Source organism: Pundamilia nyererei, unplaced genomic scaffold (genome assembly GCF_000239375.1).
Source record: "Pundamilia nyererei isolate P.nyererei 1_Seehausen unplaced genomic scaffold, PunNye1.0 scaffold00032, whole genome shotgun sequence".
NCBI lineage: Eukaryota > Metazoa > Chordata > Actinopteri > Cichliformes > Cichlidae > Pundamilia > Pundamilia nyererei.
Window position 1 is genome coordinate 1,202,701 of NW_005187433.1, and position 11,621 is coordinate 1,214,321.

Genomic DNA, 11,621 nt, shown 5'->3' on the forward strand with positions numbered 1-11,621 from the left:
ATATATAATGTATGTTTGTATAGTAACAAAGCTAAACTAAATCCAACACTAAAACTAAGGACATACGTATATATTTCAAGGTGAAATTAGACAATTTAAAGAAAAATCATGTTCGGTGGGAAAACTTGTGGGGTAGGGTAAAGAGCTTACAGTCTGAAGTCTAAACACAGTGTCCAATAGACTAATATTATTTAAGATATGAACAATATAAAATATATTTACAGCTCTAGATAAGTACTTCGTAAACAGGTGCCTGCCAACTTATGCCACATGTTCTGGTCTTGTTCCAGGCTGAAAGACTTTTGGGCTAACATCTTTAGAACATTCTCATTCATTTATAATAAATATATGGAACCAATGCCTCTGACAGCCATCTTTGGTGTGGCACAGAGGGAAACTCAACTAACAGCCTCTAAGAGGAAGGCAATAGCATCCACCTCATTGTTGGCTAGGAGATTGATTCTATTTAACTGGATAAAGGCAACACCGCCATCCCATAAACGCTGGGTGGAGGAGGTGATGGCACACCTCAAATTAGAACATCTCAGATTTACTATACAGGGCAACACCAAGAAATTCTCTAAGGTCTGGCAGCCTTTCATTTCCTATTTTGAAGATGAGTTTCCGTCTACTCCATAACTGGCAACTCCCCCCCCCCCCTTTTTTTTTTCTTTTCTTTTTTCTCTGTCTGGGTATAGTTTTATCTTACACTTGAGTTCGAGCTTTTCTGTATGAATGATATGCTTTCTGAAAACTCAATAAAAACACTTTGATTATTATTAGATAAGTACTTCATTTTTGGGGGGCTTTTGGCAGTTTTCATCCATCCATACATCTATCAATCCATATTCTTTTGCATTTGCAGATCATTATCATGCTCGGGCTGAAGCCAACCCTAGCTCTCATTGGGAAACTTGGACATGTCACCAATCTGTTTCCGGGATAACACAGAGAGAACGGAATCAATTCACACTCACATTCAAACTTACAACCTAACATGCATGTCTTTGGAGTGTGAGAGCAGCTCTTGCAGACATGGAGAGAAGAAAAAACCCTCAGGCTTGTGGATTTGAACTCCAGATTTTCTTACTGTTAGGCAATGGGACTAACCAGAGCACGGCCGTGTAAACCCTCTATTGGCATTTTCCATTATCCACACTTAAGCTTACAGTGATGTTAGGGAAGAAAAAAATACTTCTTGATCAAAACCCTGCCAGACTACACCAAACGAGAGAAAGAGAAAGGTATGCTAAAATACCATTGACTATGTGAACACAGAAAGACTCATTATTCAGCATGTCTGCAGAAAAGAAAAGCTATATAAATAGTATGCAGTGGGTATAAAATAGTCAGCAATACTTTAATAGCAAGAGGGCGTTGGGGAGAAATGAAGAGAAGAGTTAGTTGAAAGTTAAAGTTTTCAGCATGGAAAGAGCAAATCAAGAGCAAGACTAAATGAGGCTGTGAAACTGAGTTTTCTTTTGGTTCATGGTACTGCCTACTGGAAGAAAGACATAATGATGTGAAATCCATTCTAGAAGGAAAAATGAACTGCATTCAGAGATGAATAAAATGATGGTGTTCAAAGTTTCATCTGTTAAAACTAGGAAGGAGAGCGTCTTTAGATTGGAAGGACTAAGAAAATGTGGAAGTAAAGAAATTATTAATGCTGTGTAGAATATATTACTTGCAAATATTTCACAAAACAATGTCAATTTTGACCTGTGATGACAAAAAACAGGAAGGCTGAGTAAATGAAACACAAACATACCATAGTTATAGCATTGTAGTCACTGTGTTCACAATTCATTTATAAAAATTAATTGACATAGGTTGAATGCTGCAACACACCAAATACCAATATCACCCAGGGGGCACCTTCATGGATCAAGTGTTACATAATGGGAAGTGGAGAGTGAGAATATGTTGTATGACCCAGGTATGATATGAAGTTCAGAATGTTATAGTTCACTATCTAAAATCTAGACTTTTATTTTTGAGCATTCTACATTACAAGTATGTGCACAGTAGCTCAACATTTGACAAGATAAAATGACTGGATGTAAATGCAATTCTGATGATTCTGAGCGCATACCAGCACTGAGTGCTTATTGGAAATTCTAAACACACTAAACACATTTTAACTATACAGACTGACACTCTATACATAAATCCGCCATTGACAGCATATTAGACGACTGATACTTCTGGTTCGCAATGTTTTTTAACATAAAAGATTTTAACATTTAAAGACATTACGTTTAATAAGCAGGTGCTGCATTAAACTTACACTGATTCACATTATAAACCCTCCCCAGCTTTTTAAGATACTTAAAAATAGAAAAAAAAACATACTTGATTGTATTTTCTCATGACTCATGAATGGAAGGCATAGATAGTCTAGCTGTGTGAGTGAAGGATGGCTGGTGAGAGGTGGGCACACTCACTAAAGACTCTCCTCAGTCACACTTTTCAATGAACACCATGCACACAAAGTCACATTTGCACACGACACACATACAGAGAATTTACACAATGAGGTTTGGCATATATGTTTGCATGCAGAAGAAATTTCTATACATCCCTGCTCTTAAATATGTTTTTATATGCATGTCACCACAGGAAAAAAAAACTCTGCCATAAAGAGGTCAGCAATGCCATCAATGGAGAGTGCATTATTTAATTTTATTTAAATAAGATTTACACTTTAAAATTGCTTGATGCTCCACTAGATATTTACATGCTTAGATCACAAACTTGGCAACTGCGAGTAGTTGGTTCCACTCTAAACATGGTTTAGTAGCATAGCATATGTTGAAATAATTACAATTCCTGCTTATTGTAAATTGTTCTCCAAGTATCAAACAGTACTGTGTATATTGTCTGAAAGACACTACATCGATTTCATCAAATAACATGTCTGAAGCCAAATGTGTAACTAGTGTCAAGTATAAATGGCAAAAATGATGTTTATGGAAGAGGATGCAAGTAAAGAATTTTTGCAACTGTTAATCATTTAATTTGCACCTGCAAGACTATTGCATAAATATTGGACAATTTAGTCTCCCACTCTCATGGGTAATGATCATTTTTACATAACCAACACTGAAGGATCCAATGCTCAGACTGAAGCTGAACAGGTATATTAAAATGGACTTACTAGCCACTTATTAGATTTGGAGGTTGCTAATATTTTATTCTATCTCAAATTAAATATAAAAACTAAATACAGTCCCGATCAAAAGTAGACCACTTGAAAAAAGGCAAAACATATTTTGCATGGTTGGATCCTAAGAAAGTTCCAAGTACACCTTCAACATGCAACAAAGAGAAATGGGAGTGAGACAAAACATTTTTTGAGCATGCAATTTATCGAAAAGAAATGCTTAAACTGAAACAGGCTATAAATGTGTGGCACTTGTCAGTTGCTTTGCTTTGACTCTTCTGTCCAGTTCATCCCAAACCAACTTAATGGGGTCTGTGCTGGCCACTCCATGTGTTCAAGCTTACTATCTTGTTCTTTTTTCCTGAGGTGGTTCTGGCAAAGCTTGTACTTATGTTTTGGGTCATTATCTTGCTGTAGGATGAACCCCTGATGAACTAGTCACATACCAGAGGGTATTGCATGGTCCTGCAGAATGCTGTGGTAGACGTTTTGGTTCAGGGCACCTCTCACTCTGTACAAGTCCCCGACCCTGGATCCATCAAAACAGCCATCACACTTCCTCTCCCATGTTTGACAGTTGATGCCACACACTGTGGAACCATCCTTTCACCCACTCGATGGAGTACTAAGATTCTGCTTGATTAAACAAAGATGTAAAATTTTGATTCATCAGTCCATAATACCTTCGCCTAGTCTTCAGTAATCCAACAGCAGTGTTTTATGGCCCAGGCAAGCCTCTTTGTCTTGTTCTGACGTCTTAGCAATGGCTTTCTTGCTGCAACTCGCCCTGTCAAACCTGCAGCTCAAAGTCTTCTCCTCACAGTTGAAACTGACACTTGCCTACTGTGCACGCAAGCCGTTAACTCTCAGAAACTTGCCCTCCAATTCAGTTGGGACTTAGGGTCTGCCAAACCTCTTCCTGTCAGAGTTTGTCCCAATTTCGGAGTGCCTTTTGATAGTGAAGGAAACTGTACTCACTGACACCTTGACTTTCTTTGCAATTTCTCTGTAGGAAAGACCAACATTTTAAGTGTTATGATGGTCTGTCTCTCTTCCATTGTTAATTTCCTTTTTCTCACCATTTTTGTAGTAACACACTTCTTTCTGCAGTACAGTACTGTTTAACTGATGCTCACGAGGGTATGGTACCACAGCGTGTTCCAACACTGCTTTTATGCAGACAGAGGGGCTTGTAAGTAATCCAGAAAAGTTGGAACACCTGTAGGAATTAGTAGCACCAGCTTTCAAGGCTTGATCAACCTCCATTTTTGCAAACTTTAAATTGTCAACCCATTTTGTGTTCCCTGAAAAAGGCCTAAAACTTTTTTTTTTACTAGTAGTAAGTATCTATCTATCCATCCATCCATCTATCCATCCATCAGCTTGCATATCTGTCAATAATATATCTTATTAGTCATATGATACTATATTAAAATGAACATAGTATTCACAGTTATTCATAGTTCTGGGGTCACAAGTGTCATCATTTATTTAATCATTAATCACTTTAACCCTAACTGATGCTGTTATGACCAAAGTTTTAGAGTTGACTTTTTACAGTCAGATTAGATATGTTTTGCTTATGTAGCACATTCTGGTTGGAACACATTTCCCATAATGAACCACCAGGCTGGGTGTAACTGAGGTTTCCACTGTTGTGGCTTTATATCTCCAGTGTTGCCTGTCTGCTGATAACAGGGCTTTTGCAAAATCAGGAATGCATTTTGATTCCTTGCTGTATTATACTTTTGCTTCCATATGCATGCAGTTTCTATTGTTTGTACTTAGTGTAACATACTCAGTAAAACACTGTTTTTGTTTTTCAGATTTTATATCAAGATATTATGTGTATCTATCCATTAATTAATGTGATATTCTTTATCTAGCAGAATCCATAATCTTTGAGAACTTTTCTTTTTTGCTTGAGGAAGAATTCTGTTTTAAAACAAATGTATAACTCAGAGGAAACAGCACAAGAAAATCAGAGCATATGTTAACAATGGGTGTGCACAAAGGTCCCATAAATTATATAATAAATACAACATTAGGTGTTGAAAATGTCAAAAAGCTCTGGTAAAAGGCTCATATGCAGACTATTAATTTGAGAGAGCTTTTGTCAAATAAATTCAGCGTTACCTATGAAGAATTATATAATGAGTAATGTAATGGGAGTAATGAGACCTGGGGCTCCATCTATGACCAGGGTTTTTTCAAAAGGTTTCAGGTGAGGAACCCACAGTTTTCAAGCCTAAAAACACTGACCAGGTGAGCAGCCAGACCACGGTGTTGGTTGTCACCAGGTTATGCACTGTGAATTTCTCCTCAAGATAGGAGTTTTGTCAGTGTAGTAACTTCCACCATACCAGTGCATAAAAAAAGAAAGAAATGCAAGATTTTGTTTGGCCACACTATCAAAATCTTTGCACTCTACCAGCCCTACTTTGCAGATGCATTCATCTAACTTCGCCACTTCTTAAAAATGAAAAGCACACTGGAACCTTGAGTTCAAAAGGATACAACACTGAGACTCCAAGTGAGGTGCGCAAAAAGATTATCTTGAATGGAAGATTGGCAAAATTTCACTGAGGTGAGGATTTAGATTTTTTTCGACCCATTTCCACAACTTTTTGATAATGCATTGTACTTAGGGGTTGTTAATACCAGGAATAAATGAGACCATTACGTTGCTTGGTAATTATTAAAAACAAGAGAAACTAGGAAAGAGACCGCTTAGAGACTTTTTGGATTTCAGTGATTCCTTGTTTATGTACTTAAATTTAATAAATTATGATGTATCCTACCAAACAATGTTAATATAGTCCCAAAACTTTGGTGCAGAATGGTGCCGCCTGTTTTAAATATGTTTGTTTTGTTTTTTTCCTTTTCTGCTCTACCTGTCTGCTCTTGATAGTGTAGTACTTGCCTGTTCTGCTTTCTGCTGCCTCATCAGTTCTGAGGCTGCAGATCTTAGGATCCTGTCAACAGTGCTTTGGTGTTAGAACTGATGGGTGTGCCGTGCTCTCCGCTGTTCTGAGCATCAGTCATCTGAACACTTCGCCTCAGGAAGGAAATCGATCTCCTGCCAAGTTCAGGAGAGAGCGAGATGAGCAAGAGAGATAGGGAATGAGAGAGGGAAACGCGTACCCACACCTGCAGCTCTTCCCAGGTAGAAAACTGTGATAGATCTTCTGTCAAAACTAAGAGAGTGTCAGTTTACTATTATAACAGATGGAGGTTCTAAAAGCTGAAAACAGACAGTGTTTTACAATGCCTAATCAGCTAAAAGCCCAAGAGGAAGTATCTGATTATGCACAACTGTTTACAGTCCCAGCTCTAACTGAAGCTCATTTTTTAATTTCCAGTATGGGCACTGAACTGTTGCTCCATCACAACAGAAAATCACTGAAGCTAAATTACTTTTATAGAATTGTAGCTTATTATAGGTGACATATTAAACTCAGAAGGTAAACTCTACATTGGATCACAGAATACATTAAGCAAGATGCTACAAATCCACCTTCATTTTGTAACATAAATTTCCAGTAATGAATAATTAATGAATAATAAATGATTTGTACATGCTTTTTTTTGCCAACCAGTAATTCTTTCTTCTGAATTATCTGAAGATTTGTGAGGTTTTTTTTCTCCTGACATTTCTGCTTACATTGTTTCATTTTTTAAAAGGTTTAAATTATTTAAAAGTAAAAGGTCTATGTACTGCAGAATGTACAGTACATGAGTATATGAGACTCTGAAAGAGGTACCAGCTAAAGCCAGCAGTTCCATTACTGCAGCCTTTAAGCATATCCCCTTTCTGGTCACCAAGAAAATGCTTTATGCTATGGTTTAAAGTGAGCCAATATTTGGCCTACTTACTGCTTGTCATTTAATTTCTTTTTTCTTTTTTCTTTTTTTTACATCAAATCCTGTCTCTAAAACTCAACAAAGGTCTTTTCTCCCCTTCTTTAGGACTACACATGATGATTTGGTGTGTATTTTTCATAATTAAAGCTCTGTGTGTGTAGGTGTGTGTGTGTTGTGTGTACTTGTTTGTGTGAGGAGAAAAAAAAAGAGACAGTAAGAGAGAAAGTTTGTGGGGAGAGGAAATATTCAAAGCAGAAATGAAATGATAAATATGTAAATGCATTGCCATCACCTGCTTGGTTTCCAAAGTAATATGCTAGCTGACATGCTAGCAGATGTGTCTCTATTACAAAATTTCTATGACATAGTGTGTGCTGCAAGATTGCAAGCTATGTTTCTAATAAAAGCATAAAATGTCAAGTGTTTTGTATGTTTTAGTCCAAATTATTAAATGTAAATATGTTCAATGGATTTATAAAAGAACAGAAAATAGTCTATGTGTGAGACTGTGTGCAGTTCTTAGTAAGTTCCCATACTCTCCTCATACTTTTTGACAAAAGGCCAATGTAGTCTTTCTGGTGTTGATATATTTACTGTACATATATTGGATGTGCCACAGTGGTTCAGGGTAATCAAAGTTTAAGGTAGGTATGAACGGCATAAAAACAGGTTATATGTTATATTTAGTGTTGAAGGGTAATCTGTCACCTAACCAGTATTTGGAAGAGTTTTTCTAGCTGCCCTACTAAGTAACCCAAACTCTGCAGATTATTGAGTTCGCTAAGGCTGTTAAAGAGTGAAGCAATAGACTGTGAGTTCCCACAGTTGTGTTATTGGACATGAATTTCCAGCTATTTCATCTCCATTCATGGTGTGAATGACTTGCTAGTACTCTCAGGTTTCCTGTCATATGCATAGAAGCTGACACTTCATGCTCAATGAAAACTGCATAAAAAAGTCATCTAACTTGAGTCACTTTGAGCTATGGCCTGTTGTAAATTAAGCTATAATAGAAGAAGACTAGATTAGAAAATAGAAAAAGAAACAGACTTGAAGGGATCAGCTTCAGAACTGACAATTCAGAAGTGTTTGGCTATTTCTTATAAATATCAAGCATATACACATCAAGCATGTACTTTCTTCCTACAACATATATAGTAGGAAGAAAGTAAACGTCTTTCAGTTCTTAGATTTTACATATCAGGACATAATAAAAATCAGCAGGTATTAAAACTAAGCAAAAATGCTGAAGTAGTCTGTGACAAATTAAGTACACCATTACTGCGTCCATAGGAAATGAAAGGGTGAGTAGCAGTCAGGTGCTGATAATCAAATATACTTGATAATTAGATCATCAGCAAATGTGCCCATCTCTCTAAAAGCTGACATTTTGTCAGTTTGCTTGACTGGAGCATTCAGATGTTTTAGCAAATTGACAAGGAGGAAAGACATCTGCAGTGATCTTAGAAACAATTGTTGCTGCCTATCAGTCTGGAAAGGCTTATGCAATTCCAAACACTTTAAAGTCCATTATTCAAGTGGGGAACATTCAAGATAGTTATCAGTATTCCAAGCGGTTTATAGTAAGTCCAAGAAAACTCAACCCAAGGTTAGATTATGCTATGCTCAGAGGAACTACAAAAAATTGAAGAGCTGCAGCTCAGGCTCAACAGGCCTTATGAACTTATGATCTTTAACGTGTTACATGTTAAAGTTCATAAGAATAGAAACTGGGAAAAAGCAGAACAAGTATGGTTTTTTTGTAAAAGTTGCCAGGAAACGCATCTTCTCCGTACAGCAAAAAGAAAACAAAACACAGCAGCATAGCTTAAGTTTGCAAAATTGTATCTGAACAAACCACTGAGACTTCTGGAACAATGTCCTTTGGACAGATGAGGACCAAAGTGAAAATGTTTGGCCATAAAGCACAGAAAACCAAACAGAGCATGCCAGCACAGAAACCTCAAACCAACTGTTAGGCACAATGGTGGAGGAGGAACTACTGGGCTTGTTTCGCTGCCAGAGGACCTGGGCACTTGGCATTAATGAGTTGATTGAAGATTGATTGAAAAGTGAAATGTGAGGACATTTAACTGACAGCTAAAACATGGCTGAAACTGGGTCAATAATCCAAAGTACACCAAGAATTATACAAAAGAATGGCTAAAACAAAGAAAGAATCAAGGTGTTGTAATGGCCCGGTTAATGTCCAGACCTCAACCAATTAAAAATGAAGTGGAGGTACTTTAAGAAAGTTCCCACAAACCTCTCTAAATTGAACACTGTTAAGAAAAAAATGGCCAAAAATCCTGCACATTATGTAAAACACTGATAAAATCATATTAAAAAAAATACTTTGACTTTCTGTTGTTCTACAAGCTATTCAGTCATTTTGACTTCATCTTTGTTATCTTTGCAACACCAAGTATGACCTCTCTGAGTTAAGTACATTTTTTTTTACCAGTACACTTATTTACACTTAGAATAGAATAAGAGTGGGGGCTTTCAACATCCCATTGTGACCTGTTAGACACAGCATGTGAGAATGTAACTCTTAAAAGTCCCAACCCAATTGTGGATCATATTAACTTCTCCACAATTGTGAAGGATAGAATATTTCACTGTCATTCAAAGTTTGTGCCTCCACAATTATTTTCTTGTTTCATATTTCAATTATTTCATCCTCCATACACATTGTTTCTTACTGTGTATCTGTTGTTTTTCACACTCTGTTTTTCTTGCTCTCAGAGTGAGGTAGGTATTAATACTAAACACCATCAAAGCTTCAGGGCTCTCTTGAGCTCACCAGGCTGACCCATAGAGAGCCATAACAGTGATATACATTCTACATAAAAGCAATAAAACATTTAGTGGAACTGACTTGGACACAACTGAATTGCAATAATGAATATGTCAGACAATTGCAGAAAAGACTGCTGCTTAGCTTTCTTGCCATATTTAATGAAATGTCAGTATTGTGCAGTAATTTACTGCACAGGAATGATCAAAGACAATTATTAATGTGTTTATGCTTTATATGATTGGTGAACACATGCTCACGTTCTGCATTACATTCAGCTGAGTGATATTTTATGCTTAAAAAGGTCCTATAAAATAAATTCATACTCCATATTCTACACACTAAGTGTGTATTAAACATAATTTAAACAATTAGAATTTTAGTTTCTGGTGATATCAAACAGTGCTAGAAAAAAAAAGGAAAATATGCCATCACTCTTGGGTTTACCCACTGTAGCCACCCAGACATCTTTTAATAACATGTCCACATGTCTCATTTATCACCATATGGTTGTCAGACTGGGTATGTGCCAGTCTAGTGTGTATATCCTAGGTAATGAACAGACCACCTCCTCCAACACAGCTAAACATTTAACTTTTAATGAACACCTGAGAGAAAAAAATAGAAAAGGCAAAACTTTTCATCATTTTTACTTTCTTAGAACTCGAAATGAAGTCCTCCATCATTCCTTGTGAAGCATCCAGGTGCAGGGAGTGTATAATACATGTCATATTTAGCATCTTGTCTCTATCCTTCAAAAAAGCAATCAGAGTGGCAAACATTAGTATGCTCTGTGCAGAGATGATATGCTATAAGATTTCTAGGACATGTACATCAGTGGTTTATCATACACAAGCACCTCACTCCTGTATCTGAGATACCAAATCAAGGTGTTCATAGATTTAGCTTTTCTTACATTTAGATGAGCTTAAAACAGTCATGCCAGATTGTAAAGTGACAGAAATGGGATGTATCAGGCTGGAAAGTTTAGATCAAGGCTAGCAAGCAAAATCAGTAATTGACTTTGTTTGTAGACAACCAACATTGGACGATAAAAGTTGTCATCCAGAAACTGAGACTAGATGCAGAAATGCACAGATTTACATGGATCTATCTGGATCTTGCCCCAGAATCACAAAAATACCATAGATGCATTTCTTCATGCGTAGAGAATCTCATCTGTTTCCAGGCCGTGTCACAAGTTCTGTGAGTTGAGCCAACAAGCTGTGGAAATATAAACCAGTGAAAATATAGTTATGTCCAGTAAATATTTGGACTACAGCACCGTTTTTGTATATTTGTCTTTATTTGTCACTATAGTGGATTTTAAATCATGCAATGAACATGAATGTGATTTAAAAGCAGATTCATCTTTAATTCAGCAGCATAAATTATGTATATACAGTGTGTTTTTCTATCACATGTGCAATGCACACACTGCTAGTTAGAAAAGGTTTTCATTGTGAGATTTTGACAAAAAATGGGTTACCTTCAAAAGTGCAGTCCTGTCTTGAAAAATGAAAAAAAAATGAAAGAGAGAGGAAATATGAGATATGATTAAAAACATTAAGGCAAAACTGACAAACAGGTGATGCAAAAAGGCACAGAATGAACCCAGACTGGACACTGACTGATTTATCTTGCGACAGAAGCTCAGATCAACAGAGACAAGTTAACTAGATTGTGAACGACCTACAAGTATTAAGGAACAATGGCTTGGGACATGGGATAATTTGTGATTAAATGTACAATCTGTAAAAAGCTTGCTTTGTCTCTCTCTCTCTCTCTCTC